Below are 20,215 nucleotides of genomic sequence, written 5' to 3'. Positions count from 1 at the left end.
TCAGGTATGCTGGGAGCAGGACATTGGTGTGGATTTCCTTAGGGGGTTTGCCTCTCTTTTTTTCTTGTTGTTTCATGTGCTCATTGGAGACTCTGATGTCTGAGTGAGGTGGGATGACAGAACATCCAGAAACTCTGTTTTATGATTTCTGGTGCCTACTACCGCTGTTAATTGACAGTCTGCCTTCTTTTGCCTTTCTGGTACCACGTAGTTCTGCCAAGCCACATTAACTCAGCCTTACATCTCCTGGCCTGTGCCTCCCCTGGGGCACAGAGCCATGTGTTCAGCTCCCAACACTGACAGATGAAGGTAAACACTTCAGGATAAGCAAGTCTAATGCTCCTTATTTGCACACCTAGGAAAAAATCAAAGTCAGCCATTCATCTCTCCTGTTCGGTAAACACAGAAGCTAACTAGGCTGCACTGCATGTGGTTCCCCAGGGGATTGTTTTCATAAGACTTCATGTGAGGATTTTTGTTGCTGATTTTGAAAACATTTTGAGGTTGGATTGAGAATGTGATGTCCTCATTTACAGCCTTTCCTGAACCATAAATCAGGGGATAGGTAATTAAATGAAACAGATAGTCAAAACCTTGACTAAGCTGTTTATTGAGCCTGGAAGGGAAAGGGATTCTGTGGTTTCACAAAGATCTAATATAAAGATCCACTTATAAAACGCAGTTGTCAGGGTTCAGGTATGGCAGCATTAATGCATGACAGCAGCTATCACTGTATGCTGCCTACTAAAGAAACCCATTTGCCTAATCAAAAAACTGGACTGTAGGACACTTCGCAATAAGAAATGAGAGTTGTTCAACTAAAATAACTTGCTTAGGCCTGTGAAGTATTTGTTTGGGTTTTTTTCCATGAACCAAACCCAAAATATGTTTTGTGCCCCCTCCCCCCCACAGCATTTTTTCTAACATTACTTGTAAAAGGGGAGATTATTTTTTTTAGGATCAAATAATGTGTTGCACCTTCTAAGATGCTTTAAAACTTAATTTTATGAAATAAAATTACCTTTCAAGTGCTGTTTCTAGTGGAAAAAAGTTCTGAATGGGAGGAGAAGAAAAATGTCAATCTTCTTGCTGGAAAATATTTCCAAGTACATGTTTGTGAAATGTTTCAGTTGGAACTATGCTGCACTTTGAGATTTTGACAAAAAGTTCCTGTGAAAAAAATCATCATCATACCCAAAGAGCAAAAAGTAGATGAGGTTCTTGTTTTTCATTTCTTATTTCTGAGTTAGTTTATATGAACTGGTTAAGTTTCCCTTCTTTCCCTCCATCTACCCCTCCCTCTTGTAACATAATTTGGGCAACCCCAAACACCCTGGTAATGAAGGTCACTATTACAATGGTTTGAGTTGTTTTTTTAATGGCTTGTTCTGTGATGGTGGAGTTTAGAACAAGGTGAGAGGTCGGGAAGTTGCCATCCTCCATGATTTAACTGAAGGGGCACTTTTCTGGGTCTCTGCATTGTAGCACATCATTGCTCTCTGGAGAAGTGAGTGCCATTGTAAGTCCTGGGAGTGCTGGGGCTGACTTTGTCAGTTTTCCTAGCTGCTGGAAACATCCCATTGCAGACAGACTGATGGGCCCATAGAGTACACAGGGAGTCAGCAAGAATCAAGTTAGAAGTCAAGTCTGGACATTCTTTCGCATCTTTTCCCATGTTATCTTCTGATGCTTGATCAACTGTGCAATGCACTTGAATGCCGCTTCACTGTTTTCACCATGAATTTATATACGTATGTAGATCTATGTGTACATGTTTGTTATATTTATTATACAACTATTCATGTAAGCAAATAGGGTTTCCTGTGCTTATTCTTAGTTCTGCCTCAGAGTACTTTTTAACTTTAACCAATCCAGCTTCGTCAAGTCCAAATTGTGTTTTTCACCTCCTTTGCAGATATATTGTGAGCAAAATTCCTTAAAATCATGGCAGTGCATCCCAGGATGGGTATCTTTCCCTTTCTTTGGTCCCCTTACATTCTTGGACCACACGGAACCTCATTATTGTTTGTTGGAATTTGCATGTAAGCAGTAAATCACTACTGTTTTCTTCACCACTGCCTTCGATTTGCTGCTTCTTCCCTGGCAAATGAAAAAACTCCTTAAAGGACCACACATAGCAGCTGATGCATTCTGGATTGCCCCTGCTGGGGACATTTCCCCATGTCCTGGCCATCTGACAGTATTGTCAGCTGTGAACATTTGAAAAATCAAAGTAACCCTGGTGTCAGGGGGTGTGCTCTCTTTTGCATCTCAGGAAATCCACACTTTCATAGCTGCTGGTGCCACTGAGCTCCACTTTTCTATAGCTGCTCAAGCCTCTTCATAGGTATGGATCTACAGATCTCCTCAAGATTGTGGAGAAGTTTTGAACAGCTGCAACTTTCACTAAGGTGACAAATTCAAAGTCCTATATGGATTCAGGATTATTTGTTTGCTTGTTTATTTATTTATTTATTTCAGTTGCAAGAATATCCAAATGCAAAATTGAACCTGAAATGGTACCACCTCTCAAGGTCAGGGACCTGATCTCTCAAGATTAGTTTTTCCAGAAATCACTGCAGGGATGTAGTTGGTGCTGGGCATAGGAAGATGGGATGTGTGCACGCAATGATTCCTCTCCTAAGAGATGGCAGCAACGAAGGCAAGCTCTTGCTCAGTGTCTCCAGGAGGGTCAGGATTCAACAGTTGCTACTATCAGTGAACTCAAGGTATGTTTGGAGAGGTTATATTTTACCATCGGTTCCCTCCACTAACAGTGATATGTGGCTGGAGGCTGAATGGAAGTTGTCAGGGTTGAGATTGTATGGGAGGGTGTGGGAGAGCTGGGGGCTAAGCATGGGAGTGGCAGCAGTGAGTTGCAAGGACAAACTGTTCATGAAATTTTCCACTGGCATTAAAGTTATTTCAATCTGATTTTTAAATTTGCAATGGATTATAAAACATACATACATTTGAAAAGAGAGAGCCCTTAAACCATCTTCCTAATGATCAATAGGTTCTTTTAAACTTTATCTGATTACTAATGAAAGTTACCAGTTCTGTTTCTTCAGAACTCCAGCCTGAGAAGCCTGTAAGAATCATAAAGTTAAAATTCCACACATAAAATGTGTCTAGTTGGTAGCAACCAGAATTATGTATGACTTAAGACTTGGGGTAGAGGTGTTTTCTAAGTCCTGATTAAAGATGAGACATTGTCAGCAACTTTTTTCTAAAACTGAGTGGAGCAAAAAGGTCCTTCCAAGATGGAGATTTTGCAGTGATTCTCTCCTGCTTATCTCTTGGCCTGTGATTAATTCAGATCTACTAGGCTACCTGCTGGACAGAATGCACTGTTTATCTGTGCATACAAACAGTATTATAGACCAGATAATAACTGATGTTTAAAATACAGATAATATTGGGACTGATTAAATGGTTTTATTGTAAGTTTAATTTATTAGAGATTCAGGCCTAGATAATGAGATACTTAGATTACTAGAAGCCACAAGTCTTCATGGTAATTATACAGGCAAATTATTTCTTAGGAATGATGGAACTTAATTTTCATTTCCCCAAGGGTGCAATTTTGTAAAAGAATGAAACTGTGTATACACAATCTTTTTCACATACAAATGACAAAGGCTAATATAAAATCTGAGTGTGGCTGGCTTGAGGCTCTTCCTTCCCATTCCAGAAAATCATATTGAAATATATTTTGAGTTCACCTTTCTAAGGAGAACAGTATGCTTGCAATTCGCTAGGACTACTTGCTCAAAGAATGCAAGCAAGGCTTTGCTAGGAGGAAAGGTCATTTCAAGCTGTGCCTCATGTAAAGTTGAGACACCAGTAAGCTCTGTAGTTCATCAGGTACCAGATACTGTACCATGCACTTCACAGAACTCTATGTACATCTCTGGCTGGGAGTGACTTGTATCACTTAACACACTTGCAATGTGTGTGTGGCCCTACAAAGTGTCAGAGGCTTAATGCTCTTGCTGTGATGCCGACAGAAAGGTAGGCAAAAGGGCAGCATTCACTGGCTGTGCCTCAGTTGGAGCTGAAAATTCAGCTAAAACTAAATGAAGAACTGGTACACAAAGCTCTACAAAGGTATGTTCTGACTTGCTGCTTCTTTTTAAATGTTGCCTTAAATCTAGATGGCATAGCTGATGTTTATCTCTTGTGGAGGGCTGGAGTATTAACAGTAAAGCTCTGGTGTGAAATGAATCACCCTGAATAACCAGGAACTGCACTAGAAATGTCCATATCACAGAGACTGTACAAACAGAACTGGAGGCAGGCCCCATTCCAGCAGTTCTTTTGTGCTCTGCAGAGGTTTTGAGTGAATACTTACAATTAAGCATATGTTGACATGTTTTGCTGAACAGAGATTGATTTAAGTAATGCATGTAAATGTTCTGTGAAACTTGAGCCTCTATTCCAGGCTGCACATGATCAAAATAACAATAATTTTAAAAAATATACTGAGAAGCTGGCTTTAAAGAATATTGTGAAGGATGAGAGAAGGGCATCTATGGGTAGAAATTCTCACTGATCTGGGGAGGAATTATTATACCATGTAAATGTGTAAATATCTTAGAAACTGAGTGAGGGTGGTGATTACTGGCCTATAAATATCAGTAGGGTGTCAACTGCCAAATGAGAGATCGTGGACTTGGATGAGAAAGGAAGAGCTATTTGGCTATACAGTAGTCCTTTGAAAAAGGTCAGGAAGGTTTCATTGTGTGAGGCTTCTTCAGGTGTTTTACAAGGGAAGCTAAATGAGGTACCTAGTGTATCGTCTTAATCTCCTGAGTTCTCTGCTGTTTGTCAAACTGGAAGATCTCTGGCTAGTGATTTGTTATCTTTTAATGGCATCTTAATAATGTAGGTAACTTCTAGGAAGCTGTGTGCAGCCTGCCCAGCTTTTCTGTTTTCTTTTAGCTCACAGGAGAGGAGTCAGGCTGCCCAAAGCCATAAGTGCATCATTGTACTTCACCAGCTGTGTATCTGCAGTGTCCCTGGAACTGGTTCGTGAACTCCACTGAAGTCACTCCAGATTTACACCAGCCTGAGATCGTAATCAGGCCGTACAGCCCAGCAATTAGTCAGTTCAGCTTGGGTCTGTCCTTTTTGTTTCCTAATTCTGCCCAAAGCAACTAAGCCAAAAAGCTATTAGAAAAATAAGTGATCGACCAAATTTATTTTGCATTAATTTTGTGCATGTGGGGGTTTCTGTGGTTTACCTTTTTTGTAGGTGGCAAGAAGCAGGAAGCACACGGATTTCTGGCACCATGTTCACATCAAGGGAGGGAAACGCCATAGATTGAGGGAGCAGGTCAGGAAGTGTGGGGAGAGAAGCAAACCACATTCTGAACATCCACTGCCCAGAGGCCATGCAGTAAAGGGGTGCAAATAATATTTGTTTGTTTGAAATGTCTTAATTTGGCTGAAAGTATGTAACCCTTAAGATAATTTTGAAAAGTAACACTTTCAGAAGTGAAAAATAAGAAAGCTATTATTTTTTTTAAGCCAAATCCAAAAGGTTTAAAATGTCTTGAATTTTTTTCATCTATACATATTTCAGACTAAACATATTGCTGAATTTAAATTGTCAAATTTGGCCTTGTTAACAGAAGTGCCTTCACATATCTCTTTGTAGTAGTTAATAGGATCCCTGACCTAAAATTTTCATGGGATTCCAGTTCATCACAGAACAGAGCATAACATCTTTGGACCCTCTTGACCTCTAAGAAAGGCACACAATAAACACTAGATTCCTGGTTTAGCTCTAGTTCCCCCTGCAGAGTCTAACCATTTTCACTGATAGCTATTATCATTAGCGGTCAGTAAATATCTTACTTATTGACCCCTTTAAGATCAATGTCAGGGCCTTTATGTGAGTCCATGTTGTACCAATGTATAGCAAGAAGCCCCAGTGCAATGTGTTGTCATCTGTCTTTCCCCTACCATATGAAAGAGGCAAGCTGCTATGTGTTGTTGATTCAGCTGGAGCTCCTGGGTGGCCCATGTGCAGTTGGTCACAGGTAGATGTATTGCAGCAGTGCAGACAAAATCCTGGATTATTGTGCTATGACTGGTTCCAGGAAGAAAGGTATATCTTACCAGCCAGCTTGTGATATATAAAAAGTATTCTTGGCCATTGGTACTGTTTTGGCGCCCAGAAATGGGAGAGGAGACCAAGAGGATGCTGAAGTGGCAATACTTCAACAAAGAGGAATGTCTCTCCAGCTATTCCCCAAGTCATTCTCTATTTTGCTTCTATCCTGGCTTGATCCCACTGCTTTTTATCCAAGAGTTGATTTTTATCAATTGATGATATCACAGTTTAATAGCATCAAATGTGCTACGTATGAGTGGACCAGGATAGGGCTATTGTTCTTAACATACTGCTTGCAGCAAAATCCACTGGCTTGTGATTTTATGTATGCAATATACATAGATGATGGATAAAGGCCAATTCTCACTTGTCTGGTGAGTAAGGCATATGATACACTTTGCTTTTCTGGTACCTGATCTACTCTAATTTACCAAAGAAGCCCCTATCACTATTGGACTTCAGGTTTTCATCACAGTACTCTGTAAAAAGCCTTGCTAAATTGAGGTCCTCAGATTCTTTCAAAAGGTATCTGAGCTGGAACAATCTCAGGCTGGGTCAAGAAGCAGATGCAGCACTATAAATTGCAAACTTGCTAACTGGCATAATCTCTGAAAGCAATTTCCAGGGTATACCCAAACATTTGTGGGCAGCAGGTAACACCTTGTCCTTCAGTTTATCAGTGGAAGCATAGATTCAGATGGTGTTATTTTTCTTTCACCGTATCTGAAATGAACATATACCACCTCTGTAGAGACTTAGGTCTTGCATTCCCAAACATATACAATTATAGATTTATGTGGATCTCTGTCTCCACACAGTTTTCTGTATACCTACATATTCTTTAGGCTGAGTGCTGCCCTTCAGAGCTTAGCTTCTGGCATTTTCCTGTAAGGAAAGGAGAGGGACTCCTCATCTCTACAGCATTGCACTTGAGGAAGGCCAGGATACAGGTGGGCTGTGGAATTGCACTGACTGCAAGCTCACTGTCCGATGCTGAAGATAAATTTTAAAACATTCTTTGAAAGCAATGGCAAGATATTTTGTTTTCCAGTTTCCACAAGAGACCTTTCCGCTTTGTTTATTTCTCCAGCTGAAGAAGTAAGGAATCCAAATAAAAGTAGTACGTCAGAGAAACAGAAGATAAAGGGTCCCATGTAGAACTTTGACATTGGAAGCATTTTCTCTCTTTCATATCCTGAAGTTCACTCACCTTGTTGCTTTTGTGGATCAAATGCAATGCACCAAGGAGGAGCTCCTTGCAAGCCCTTTCTGTGTCACCCTCTTTCTGCTTTCTTACATTGCTAGGGATGTTAGTAGATCACAGTTCTAAGGGCAAAACAAACGAAGTTAATTTGGCCAAACATGTGGCCTTTATGTTAAATGATGATCAGCTGGAGAAGTATGCTGCTATAGTAGCGGTGATCTCTGAGCTGCCTCTGTGCAGTAGCTGGTTACATAACCTCCTCTCCTATAGAACTATAAAATGTTTGTGCTTGGAACATATTTAGATTTCTTTGCAGCTTTCCACAAAGCACAGGTGCTTGCCTGCAGAAAGACATCCCATGGTCAGGAAAACACCTGCAGAACCTGGTCTTACTGTGTAGCACGGTCTCATTGTGTAGCACAGTCTCATTGTGTAGCTGTTCCATCCTTAGAGGTGATGAGCACCTCTAGGTTGATATCTGACAGCTGGTATCTAGAATATCAGGCACTTGGATGTTACAGGATTCACTTGCAGGGTAGAGCACTAGGAGAGAAAAACACTTTTTCTTACTCTGTTATCTCATTGTATGTATTTGTACTGGTGAAAGAGTAAGGAGTTATTTCAACAGAAATCAGTGCTTAATTACAACCTACGGATACTAATAGTCCAGATAGTCTAGAACAATAGAACGATGCAGCTGTCAAAGGGAATAACTGATGTACTTCATTCTGAAAATGCTCCTTTGTACCTACCAAGATAGGGATCCCAAGCTTCTCTCTCCTCCTTAGCTGGTAAAACAGCTCCCTCTACTGAAGCTATGTCTGAAGTCTCACCTATAGCAACCTGTGCTTCAGGTTCTTTGCAAACAGCATATTTATGAGCTACTTTCAAAGAGCAAAATAGGTGTTTTCAAGGCCAGGTGAGATGGTGAACAGGTAAGGGGAGGACTTTTTGTCTTTCCACTTCCACCATATCCCAGCTCTTGACAGGGGTGGCACAAGTCACCACGATCATTCTCTTATAGAAGAAAATCTCAGTATCTCAATGCTTTGATCACAATAGTTAACAAAAAGCAGACAACTGTTTTCACCTACATACTGAAGAGATTTCTAAGTTTTATTTTTAAATGTGGGTAAAATATGTGAGATAAAGAATTTTGGAAGCCGAAATCTCTTCAAAATAGAAAGGAAAGAATTATGAATGGAGTCTGGCTTTGCATTCCAGAGAACAGAAATTCAATTTCTGACCATAGGCTGATTGCTTCATGTCTCTGAGATGGGTTCAGTATTCCCTTGGCAACCAGGGATAGTATGAGGATAAGTCCTAATGACTGTAGACTGCTCAGAAGCATTAGTGAATGTGATTTTGAGAAAAAGCAGGCCCACAACAACCCAATCTGGTGCATCAGTGGTAAAACGTTGATGACAAGTATTGGCTTAGTCCATTAAAAACCCCAAACCCTAACCCTACTGTTGCTTGAATATGATTGGATTTTCAAGAGCATTCACTGAAAAAATACGCAAACATGAGTTTATACTTTACCTAATCAGCATAGTAATTCTCTGCAATATAAAAATAGACATTAATTTTCAAGCTGTCTTTAACCCATAATGTGAGTCTTCTTGGTCAAATTTATAGAAGGACTTAAAAACAAAAGAGAGAGGAAATATGTCCTGTGTCTGATTATTCCCTCATTTTAGTCACAATGCCTTGTTACAAAAACTAGCTGAAAAGGTTAAAATTTAATTTCATTGCAAAGTGAAATAAAATCTGAAAAAAAATACACTGCATTATGATAATTCTGAAAAAAAATATTTGGAACTGTCAGTGTTTCAATCAAAACATTTCAGCATTCAGAAATGAGAATGTTTCATGTTTTTCTCTGCCTGATCTTATCTGAAATACTTTGTTGAAATTACACAGAAAATGGGATCTGGAATAAAAAGATACATATAACCATATGGCAGAAGAGAAATGCTTTGAAATGTTTTGAAGCAGTTCAACAAAATGAAATAGTCTGTACGTTTTGCAGAACAAACTCAAAAAACCTGATTTTAGTTTTCCTGACTCAAAGCTGATCACTTTTTAAAGACTTTCCAAAATATTGTTACAGATTAGACCTTGTCTTATGCTTTCTGGCTGGGTCTCTAGCAAGCAGAGAAGCCAGATCACTCTCTTCCTGCTACCCTACCACAACTGTGAGCAGTTACAATACTAGGCTTACGATAGGCCTATACTTATGCAGACTGGCAGCTGACCCAGGGGAACCTCAGTCTGCGGATGTGTTGGAGGGTGTTGAGAGAGCAGAGCCTTTGAAAAGAAGGGATGGAAAGCCTTAGATGAAATTCTGTGACTTCAATTGTTTGTGGTGTGGGAGAGGTTCATGACAGAGACTGATAAAAGAGAAATAAACAAAAACCATGTGGCTGCCTTGCTATGTCTCTTTCCATCAGCAGAGGTTCTGTGGGGATTGAGAACTAAGCATGATGCCAGCTCCTTACGTCAGCTCTGGAGGGAGCTGAAAACAGGCATGTATCTAGAAGCTGGGACATCTTGTGTTCCTCACCTTTTAGTCCGTGTAGGTGAAAAGTATCACATATACCTCTGAGCCTCATTTACAAATAGTTCCAAATCAATTTTGCAGGAAATGGCCCCTCAAGTGCAGAGTGTAGAAGGAGAAAGAGTGTAAGGAGGGCAGCTGTATTGGTTCCTCTTCCAGCCTGGCAACTGGTTGTTAGAGATCCCTTTGGAAACACAACTTCTGAGGGAGGAAGAGATTGGCTACAGCAGCAGCTCCCCATCACTCAAGCAGGATCACCAGGCCCCGGGCAGAACAGACCCAGAAGGAGGGGAGAAGCACAGAGATTTCACCAAGAATTCTTGGACAGAGCAAGACATCTATAATGTTACGGGAGTGTGTGAGAGGAAAAAGACAGAAAAGATGGTTGCAACCCCAGCAACTATTGAGGCTTTGGAAAGAACAGATGTGAGCTGTCAATGCAGAGCTGGAGTGGAAGAGAAGAAAAAGGCTGTTGCTGAAGAAGTTTAGGAGAGAAGACAGACAATGGGGAGGAGGGGAAAGTCTTTAAGTGGGAGGAAGGAAAAGGAGACAAGAAATAAAGACTCTGCATGGGAAGAAAAGGAATAGGGAGCCTGAGAGTTGAGAGAGAAAGAGATAGATGAAAAAGGGGATTCCTTGCAGAAAGAGCTGTGTGAATATGCAATGCAGTCTTCTGATTTGCTCTGCAGAGCAACTGAGTTTCCATACTAGTTCCAAATAGCTGACAGTGCAAATTATGTGCAGCTAGCTGATCCCCTTTGGGACCTTCCAAATCAATCAGGGAGCCTCAGTTAGGCCGGTTAGCTTAAGCTGGTAACTCCACAACATTGCTGTGCAGACACAAGTCCAATGTGGGGCAACCGTGAATAGAAGTCTAAAGTGAAGATTTACTGTGTGCATTTACAGACCATTTACTGCAATGTGACAATGATCTCAACTGGAACTATGGGCTCCTAATGTAGTACAGATAATACTTAAAGGATAAAAATTAATATTAGAGAGGGAGGAGGAATGAAGTTATGCTTTTGTGGTCCTTGCAGCAAATAAATGGGTAATAAGCCTTACACTTCTTGTGCTACTGGTTTTGACATGGAGAGTGGCTAATGAAGCCCTATTTTCTGCTTGAATGCAAGGAACAGACTTGCTGTTGGACTTGCAGAAGGTCATTCAGTGATGCTGGTGATTCATGGTAGCAGGACAGTGGTCTCCTGAGAGCAGTCATGAAATCTGAATTTGCTAACTGGAAATAATGATATTGTGGTGGAAGGCTCTCATCTGTTGCCAGAGACTCTTAGTGGAAGCTTGTTCCAAACCATGTTTACCACAGATGTCTCCTTTCCTTTCTCTCACCAAGATCCTTTCCTGGCACATAAAGATGAGAAGGATCATGCAATTTGCCACTTCTCTTGTCCAAACAACAAAAATTTTGGAAATTCTGACTTTACCCAGAAGAGGCTTTAGGGGAAACAAATTAGCTCTGTTCACCTCAGTAGTGATTAAATGTCAATAAAAATTTTATTTATGTGAAATAGAATTTACTGACAGCTAGACCCATATTTGAACCTCTCCAACCTCTGCTGGAGTCCATGAGAGTTGGACTCGAGCTCCTTGTTCCTGCAGAGGCTAGGAGGTTGTGGAGACATTGTTTGTGACGGACTGTGGGGACAGAAAACAATTAGGGACTTGGAGGGCAGTGCAGGAGGAATGTGAGACTGAACAACAGGCTTCTCTGCTCTGCAACTTTTACAAGATGTTCTAGTGTTTTAATAGATTTACTTAAGCAGAATCAAATTCATGGTGCAAAACCTTCAAATGCTTTGAAATGGAAACTGCTGACAATGTCCCATTTAGCTTGTTTTGATCACGGTTGAAACCTAGCAAGAGGTTGCTGCCTCTGAAGTTGAAAGTGATTCAGAACAGAACCTGAGAAATATTCCAAATATTAAAAACAACCTCCTTTTGTTTCTCTGGTCCTTGCTAATGCTTGCCATGGAAAAGCCTGCAAGCCTTGCTCTGACATTGCATGTCAGCAGCTAGCATCTTTATGACAGTCCAGTTCTTATAAAAAATCACTTACTACTCTTATCTCCTTTAGCAGTTATATGGACTTAGAGAGATTTGTTTCTGTTGTGGTTTGGTTTTGGGTTTTTTGTTTGGTTGGGTTTTTTCCACAGGAAATGGACAAAACTTACATTTTAAGGTCAACAGAAGGAAACTGGCTTTCTAAAGCAATGAGCTGGTACCCAGAAGAGCAGATTTTGTGTTGCAGGTCTACCAGATCCTTCTTCTCAGTGACCTATAGTAGCAAAGTACATGGTGTTCTGACTCATAGACGTAGGCTACAGTGATTATCACCTGCTTCTGTTTGCTTCACTTCTCTCCCTTGGAGATTCCTTACCCCTTGGAGAGTCCTTACACCACTCTATGAATAGCTTAGTTGATCCTGAAACACGTGCTGTATTGTTGCAAGTTAGTGTGATATACCGAGGAAAACCAAAATCTCTGTTGGTTTCCTTGATACACCAAGCTATAATTTGTAGTAGTTCAGGATGCTCATTTCTATCAGTTTAGCTCTCCATGCAGTACCTGTGTCTGAGAAACAAGGAAGTTGGACAACTCTGGCTCTTATTTTAATCTGTCTGTATGTTTGTGAGTCAAGACCCTCAGCAGGAATGCTGCCATCTTTCTAGGGCTGATTCAAAGACAATATTCTTCAGTCTATATTTGACTGAAGAATTTTTTTTTACTCAACTCTTTCACAAAAATATTGATTTTCAAGAATCTCACTGAAATCCAGGAGCAATGTTGCCTCTGTCGATGCAGAATGTGTTACACTTTTACTTCCATCTCCGTGTATGACAGCCTGATCTGCTGGTAGCTGAAAAACTGAGACCGAAGCCTTAGTCCCATTTCCTCCTATCTCAGTGGGTAACAGGGAGTAGCTGTACTTGTGTTTTCCCAAGTACAGAAATAACAGGAAATTTTGTTCTTCTTTTCCACAAGAAAACTGGGTATTTCCTATTATTTTCTCACCTTACTGGAACAAAAAAAGTGAAATCTAGAAAATTGCTAGTGGAAATAGAAAAAATAAGATTGGGTTTCTTGAAATGTTGTTTCAGTAGTTTAAAAACATTGCTTCTCTTTGGTCTTTTAAAATGCCTACATTTTGTACATAAAAATTAAATTTTAAAACAAAATTTAACATTGAGAAGAAAGATAAAATTAGAAAAAAGTTAGTCACACTTGCACATATTTTGAAGTTTCCCCCCTCTGAGCACTGTTGTTTTCCAGCAAAGTTGCTTCATGAAGAAAATATGAACAACCTTTAGAACATCATACCTGTTTTGTCTTCAGGATTGGAAGAGGATGCCAAGGCTAATCACAGTATTTTCTACTCCTCCTTTGTACATTAGTGCCTTCTCTTCAACTATGGCCCTGGAGAATCAGACTGAAGCTTACGTAAAGCATCCAGCAGAAGGCTGGGTGCTGTAGAGGGTGTGGTAGCCTGCAGGGTTCAGAAAATAATCAGCTCATGTCCTGAAGCATGAAATTTGATTATCCTCTTTTTCTCAGACCACATCACTGTGGTTATGTCTAGCCATTTAAAACCCCCTTCTCAGTGCTTAGCTCTGTGCCCCCCGCAGCAGTGAACGCTGCCATCTGACTATGCATTGCATACAATAATCTCTCTTTAGATTTATGTCACAAGCCATTGAATTTCATTGACAGCCCCAGTTCACATCTCATGAAATGGGGTGAAAGGATGGCAGGATGGCAGGTTAATTTTCTTCTCCTTGTAACTTTGATTTTTTTTTTTTTTAGCGTAATGCTCCCTTTTTCTAGAATAAATAAGCAGAACCATGCTTTTTCAGTTTTCATCCCATATGTGGACTGGATTTACCAAACAGCGGCTTACAGGGAAAAGTGAGAAGGCGAGTGAGGCATGGGAAAACAGCTATCAATTTCCTCTAGCTGAGTATGTATCAGTTCACTGAGGTCCGTGGAGCTATTTATCTTTTACAAACAGAGGACCTACCCAGGACTTTGTAGAAGGCGACACAAAATGATGATAACCATGCTGCTTTGGAAAAAATCCAACAGAACTTCATGTAGGAGTAAGTCAGCATCTGAGTGACATTAGCAAAGACACATCCAGTTCCCAGTTGGAGAAGAACATGTGTTAGCCATAGCTTATAAAGAAAGAAATCCCAGATGCAAGGGAAACAGATCAGCACTTGCAAAACAAAGCTTGGAGGAAGGAACATGAAAAAGGAAGCTATGGTAGGAGTGTGTTATATTCTACCACCTGAACGTCTGGCTGCCTTCAGTTGCATAAACCATTTGACAAGAATGGAAAGTGCTTTTGAACACCAGAGAAACAACAACCACAAAGATTTCCAGGCAGATGTTAATGAACTTTGTACTGAAAGCAGTGAATGGAAGTACTAGGAGATGTAGAGAAATGGAAAGCAGAGACACTGGAAAAACAATTCCCCCGTCTGCTCTGCCAGCATATACCTTACATGCTGGTAAATCAGTAGTCATTTTTCAATATGGTTGTCACCTTTTGAAGGCATTTGTACAGCTTCATTCCCCTGCAGCATAGCCATCTCACAATTTTTAATGCTTTTGTCCTTTCACATGAAGTTAGGTAATACTATAATGCTACGTAATACTGTACAAATTCCCATTGTACAGAGAACTGATACACTTTGAGCTGCATCCCAAGAATTATGCAGCTAAGACTCAGTGTTACAATGTCTAACTTAGATGCCAGGTCATAAAATGGAATTACAGTCCTGAATTAGGGTGATCAGACTCCCTACACAATACAAATGGAGCTAGATGTCTAAAAATGTGTTTTCTGTTCTCCTGTCAGATACTCAGCAGAACCTGTTAAGCTGCACAGTTACACAAAGGGAGGAGTAAGGTCAAAACTGCTTTCTAAAGAGAGTTAAACAGCTAAGCGTGAACTGGAGCAAGGCATGACTGGCATATTGGGCAGCCAGTATCCATCTGTTTCCTTGCTGTGATATTCCACCACGCAGGTTGGAGAATGCCCGAGTGGTGAATCCTGCAGTTGTGCCAGGTTGTGCAACAGTACCATAACAACATCCACTTTAATGAGAGAAAAGCTGTATCATGCTATTTGAAAAGCTTGTTCAAATTCTAGTTCATACTTTCCATGTTATTCCTCTTAATTTTCCTAGTAACTTCCATTTTTTTACATTATTCATTTTTTTAAAAGTTCATTTAAAAATAGCTATGAAACTCTTGAATATACCCTCCTGTATATATTTTTTAATTTTCATTTTTAAAGATAGAAAAGGCTTCAAAAGCTGTCTTAGTACAATATACATATATGGATTCAGATTATTTAGGAGACTAATGAAAGCATTTCAACTGGGCTGTAAGAGTGTCCGTGATATATGGATAGAGCTGGTCAGTACTTTATGACTGGCAAACTAACATCTAGTCAGTACCACCTTTCTTTGTGGCTGCATTACAGAATAAAAGATTAAGAGAAAGGTTTGGGCTTCTAAGGGATACACATTTATATTCTTCAGCAGCATTGAAAAGATTTGTATTTGCTCTTACTGGAATGAAAGTTAAACATAAGTGGAGTGTGTTGCCCTCAGAAAAGACAGACATCGTGTATCACTTCAGCACTACAGGGGAATAAATACCAAAAAATAATTCTCAAGTAGAACCCAGAAGACTGGCAGAACATGTTGTTTGGTCCTCTCTGAAGATCAGAAAAACCTGAGCACTCTACTACTGCTCTAGCCTTTGGCTGCAGTGGAGGTGATTGTTAATTTCAATAGTTTGTATGTGTTAGGAAATAGGTTGGTCACAGAAATATTCCAGAATCCCTCCTAATTTACACCCCACTACTACTCTGATTCCATAGCCCACTGCCTATTCCTTCTTAATGATCTTTCTCTTCCTCTTCTTAACTGGTTTTAAATTTTCATACTCCACTAGCATGATATGAAAAATCAGGTCTTTGATATTTGGCATCTGGCATTTAAAAAAAAAAAAATCAAGGTTACCTTGCCATTGTTTAGATAGTTTTAACAAGTTACAGGGGGGACAAAAAGCCCTACTTACTGTGTTTCTATCCTCCATCCAGTGCTATGATGCTATTAGCATTTCTGCTTAAAATGTCTTGACATTTTTTCTTCATATGTTTCTGAGATAAGTAATAATTCTCTCTCCAGAGGAATCACATGAAATCTCTCCTTTATTGTTTCGTTGTGGGGTCTGCAATCCTCATAGATTTTACAGGTTGTGCTTATTAGGAGGTATTGTCTGTCTGCATAAAAGCCCAGTGACTCTACTTTGTTTTTCAACACATTTCTGCTGGCATAATATCCCCTAAAGATGGGTTATGTGTCTTCCTGTGCTCACAAGCCAAAACTATTTCTAGTCTATTCACTTGGACAGCTTGCTCATGGCCTGCTTTTTTCCTATGCGCAGATTTCCACTTTTCAATACAAAGGAAGAGAAGGAATAATGTTTTTAAATGCATCAGCCCTCCTTTTCTATGGAGACTAGTGAAATCTCTGTGTTTTTAAACCACTTTACATGTTGATCTCAGTGTAATGAGCTCAAGTTCATACATGCAGAGGTAAAGGGCAAGTTAGTAAATACTAAGGAAATGCGTAGCTCTTTTTTAAATTTATCTAGACGGCCACAGCAGGTGGGTCCTGTTACTGTCCCCCCAGTATGCCAAAGGGGTTGTGTGTGCTTCTGAAGCAAATCAAAATAATGCCAGAACAAAAGGGTCCTGAAAGAGAAGTCAGTTCCAGTTTGAAGTTTAAGTTTGTTCTTATCAAATTAAAAGTGGAGCAAAGAGTTGGGGAGGTGTAAATTGGATTATATTCAGGGTGTGTGCTGTAATGGGGCAGCATTGGCAAACTGTTCTCTCAACCTTTGCCCTCTTATGACCTGTCATTACGAGAGACTAACTGTATTGCATGAAACAGTATTTCTTGGAAAAAAAATGTATCTCACAGTCGTGTTTCAGCAACAGAAGATTCTGGACACGGTGGTGTGTTGGAGAGAGTAAAAGCAGGCTTCAGCAGTAGCACGTGTGTGTCATGACAAAGAACAGACTTGAACATGATACTGTTCATCATGATCAGTAAACAAGAAATTTGTTGTTAAGAAACTGCTTACCAGAACCTAAACAGCACTATGTAAATTTCAAGGAAATCACTGGCCACACCAGCTTGACTTTTTCGAGGCTTTATGGGGTTAGGTTACAAGCATGGAAACTTTCATGCATTGAGTATGCAATGGGAGAACTTTCTTATTGTTCCTGGAACACAGCAGAAAGGCATGCTGAGAACTGGAAGAACAACTTAGCAATAAAATAGGTGAATACAACAAATAGTTCCCAGGGTATGAGCTTTCAGGCAATGCAAATTAATTCCTCATCCCATCTGGTCTGCAAGTAATGGGCAAACCTCTAAATAACCAGTTTGGGTAAGAATTCAATAATTGGAATCTCCCTGCAGTCACAATCATATGACTCTGTGCTTTATCTCCAAAATGCCTATCCTGACAAAACCCGAGCAGCAGAGGCCTCATTAGTATATTGTATTAGATTCGTTCCTGAAACTAGAAGGACAACAATTACCACAAAAAAATTAGCACCATCTGCTGCAGTTTCCAGGTTGTCTTTGAACATTTCCTCTAGCATGCTGAACGAGGTCATGATAATGTTTGCTCATGAGGTCCGGTTAGACTCCATTCCAGCGTGGAAGGCTGGCTTGGAGCAGGTATCACATTTAGACTTAATCCTGGGATTATATCAGAATGCATCACTGGCAGAAACTGTTTGCTCTGTGGAAGGTGGAATGGCTAAGTAAAGAGACCCTGGCATAAACAAGTGAAAAATCAGTATTACTGACCAGAATTATGTTTATGAGTTAGCAGGCTGGAAAAGCCTGACATTTCTCTGGGCACGTCTAACTGGCATGTTTGCTGCAGATAACCCAAGCTGCCACTGACTTGGCCAGAAAACACAAGACTAATATTTTCCTTTGTATAAACTGTTCCTGAGCTTTTTCCCCAAAGTATTGGAACATGCTTTTCATCAATATAAGTTGGCATGACTTCTTTTTCCATCTGTTTGGGGGGGGGGTGGGGGGTGGGCAGGATGGAGTCAATATTTTCATTTCTAAAAATAAACATCCCAGTTACACAGCCAAAAAATTGGAAACCTTCACTCAACAATAGTATTTAGAGTTTCCATTTGCTTTGGCTTCCTCCTCTAGATTCCAGTGTTGTGGAAGAGTATTTGCTATATGAGCAGTACAAGTTTATGTGAACTAAAGCTTATCATGCCAATCCAGCCAGTCAGCAGAGTATGGCACCCCTTGATGAGAGTAAAATCCATTCGTTTAAAGAACAATGTGGGATAGGAGGGGCTGCTCTTCTTAGGGCATCAAAAATCACAAGGTGGAGAATCCAAAGAGAAGCAGATCCACAGGGCAGCCCCTGTAGGTCACCACAGATGTCTGCTCGTTGCTTACGCTTGCCTTTTTCATATAAAAGCTGCTGCTTTGGCAAGTGTATGGAGTGGGATGATTGGTGGCACAATGACAATTCCAGTTGTGGGCGCTATCATCTGCCACCTACTGAACAGTAATTAATAAGGTCTGCCCTGAACAATACCGCTGGCTTGTCGAATGCTGACATGTGCAACAAATTCTAAAGGGAAGAGACACTCGGTCTGGGGTCCCACCCATCCACTCCCCCTCCTCCTTCTCATCTTCTCACCCTACTTAGAAGCATTCTTTTTTTTCTTTTCTTTTTTTTTTTCACAGCAAAGGTTACAGTGTATAAAAAATGACTGCAAAACATTTTGTCTCTTTGGTCTGTTTCCAACAGTGTCATGAACTTCATTGGTGTGGTATAATTAGAGCTCCGTTCTGAATTCACAAAGAATGGGGTTTATTTGTTTATGTTGATGGTTTGCATCTATGAGAGTTCTGTATGTTGCTGCAAATCACTGGCTGCTTCACTTTGTAAGTGCAGCTTTCTTTGCTCAGTAATCACCTTCTCTGTATTTTGTCACATAGTTTTCTAGTTTCATTTTACTACAGTTCTTCAAGAGACATTATCAGCCAGAAATAAAGGAAAATATTTATTCTCTTTAATCTGAGGAAATCATTGTACTGCTGCTGGGTCAAAACATTCAGAGACACGCACTATTTTTAAGTAGCAATCCATTAAATTGCTGTCACATTTTCAAGGTAACTGCTGTACAACTCTGCCAGATCTGCATGCAGTTTAATTAATGCTCATCACACAGTGGGGTAAACCAGGTGGAACTCCCCTGAGCTTGGTGTGGTTATCATTTTCAGAGAGCCTAAACTGATATTCATACAACTGAACATGATATTCAAATTCTGAGTTCTGCTACATCATGTAAATCTAGATTAAATTAATCGCTTAACATCCTAAATAGACAAAGAATTTTATTGCTTTACAGATGTGAAACTCAGAGTGGCATTAAGCATGTATTTATCTTGCACAGTACTGTGCTACTGTCCTATACAGATACCTCAAGCTAGCAACATTTGAGTAAGCTTCAGGGACTGGAAGCAATAAAGCCACGTAAAAGTGGCCCTCAGTTAAACTAACTGTCTTGCCAAGTGATAGTCTTCATAGTCGAAGTACAGTCCAGTATCAGCCTGTGTTAATTTATGTATTACACTGCATCATTTAGAAGCACCAGCTTGCATGGCGGTAGCTGCATTTTATAGTGTAAACATCCCCAGGGTTATATACAGGCTACTGCTAGACTGCCTGACAAAATGTGGACGAGCAAGCACGTTAAAGCACATCAAGCTCCTTGACCTAACTATATTGTATGCACCACTCGGACCTAGGGTGCTTGTAGTTCAGTTCAGTGGGACATAGACACAAAGCAGGTCAAACCGAGGCTGCCTACCTGCTCCATTAGCCCTTAGCAAACACAGTGGTGATGCTTTTCTAGGCAGAATATAGTGACTAACTTGTCTTCTTAATGTGAAGCGTACTTGGGCCCATGCTGAGGATTAACGTAGTGCTAAATTTGTTCCCCCATCATAGAGTAGTGTTACTACAGGGATATGCCCAAACACTTTGAAGAGGAAGTGAATTTAGGCTTTAATATAGGAAATTGTCCATGTATCTATCTATAAAGGCAAAAGTGAGTGTGACTGGAATTAAATTTACATCTATTCTTAGTCATGCTGCAATCATTGCTTTCCATTAGTTTTATCAGATGTATCAGGTGTAATTTGATCAGATGAGTCCCATGATATTGTAGACA

General features: G+C 40.2%; 1 long non-coding RNA gene across 4 annotated transcripts in view; it reads right to left on the bottom strand.

The window, feature by feature from the left end:
• LOC142411284 (uncharacterized) overlaps positions 1 to 20,215 on the bottom strand; it is a 64,038-nt gene that overhangs the window by 39,103 nt on the left and 4,720 nt on the right. For 2 of the 4 annotated variants that reach the window (XR_012776149.1, XR_012776148.1), the window contains exon 2: positions 13,225 to 13,390. This is a non-coding gene — a long non-coding RNA (uncharacterized LOC142411284). Of the gene's footprint in view, positions 1 to 6,954; positions 7,007 to 12,084; positions 12,182 to 13,224; positions 13,391 to 20,215 lie in introns of those variants that run through there. The other 2 variants (XR_012776151.1, XR_012776150.1) reach the window with 2 other exon arrangements.

The sequence above is a fragment of the Mycteria americana genome, chromosome 6 (assembly GCF_035582795.1).
Source record: "Mycteria americana isolate JAX WOST 10 ecotype Jacksonville Zoo and Gardens chromosome 6, USCA_MyAme_1.0, whole genome shotgun sequence".
In the NCBI taxonomy this organism is placed as follows: Eukaryota; Metazoa; Chordata; class Aves; order Ciconiiformes; family Ciconiidae; genus Mycteria; species Mycteria americana.
The sequence above is the reverse complement of the archived record's forward strand: the minus strand, read 5'-3'. Positions and strand labels throughout refer to the sequence as shown.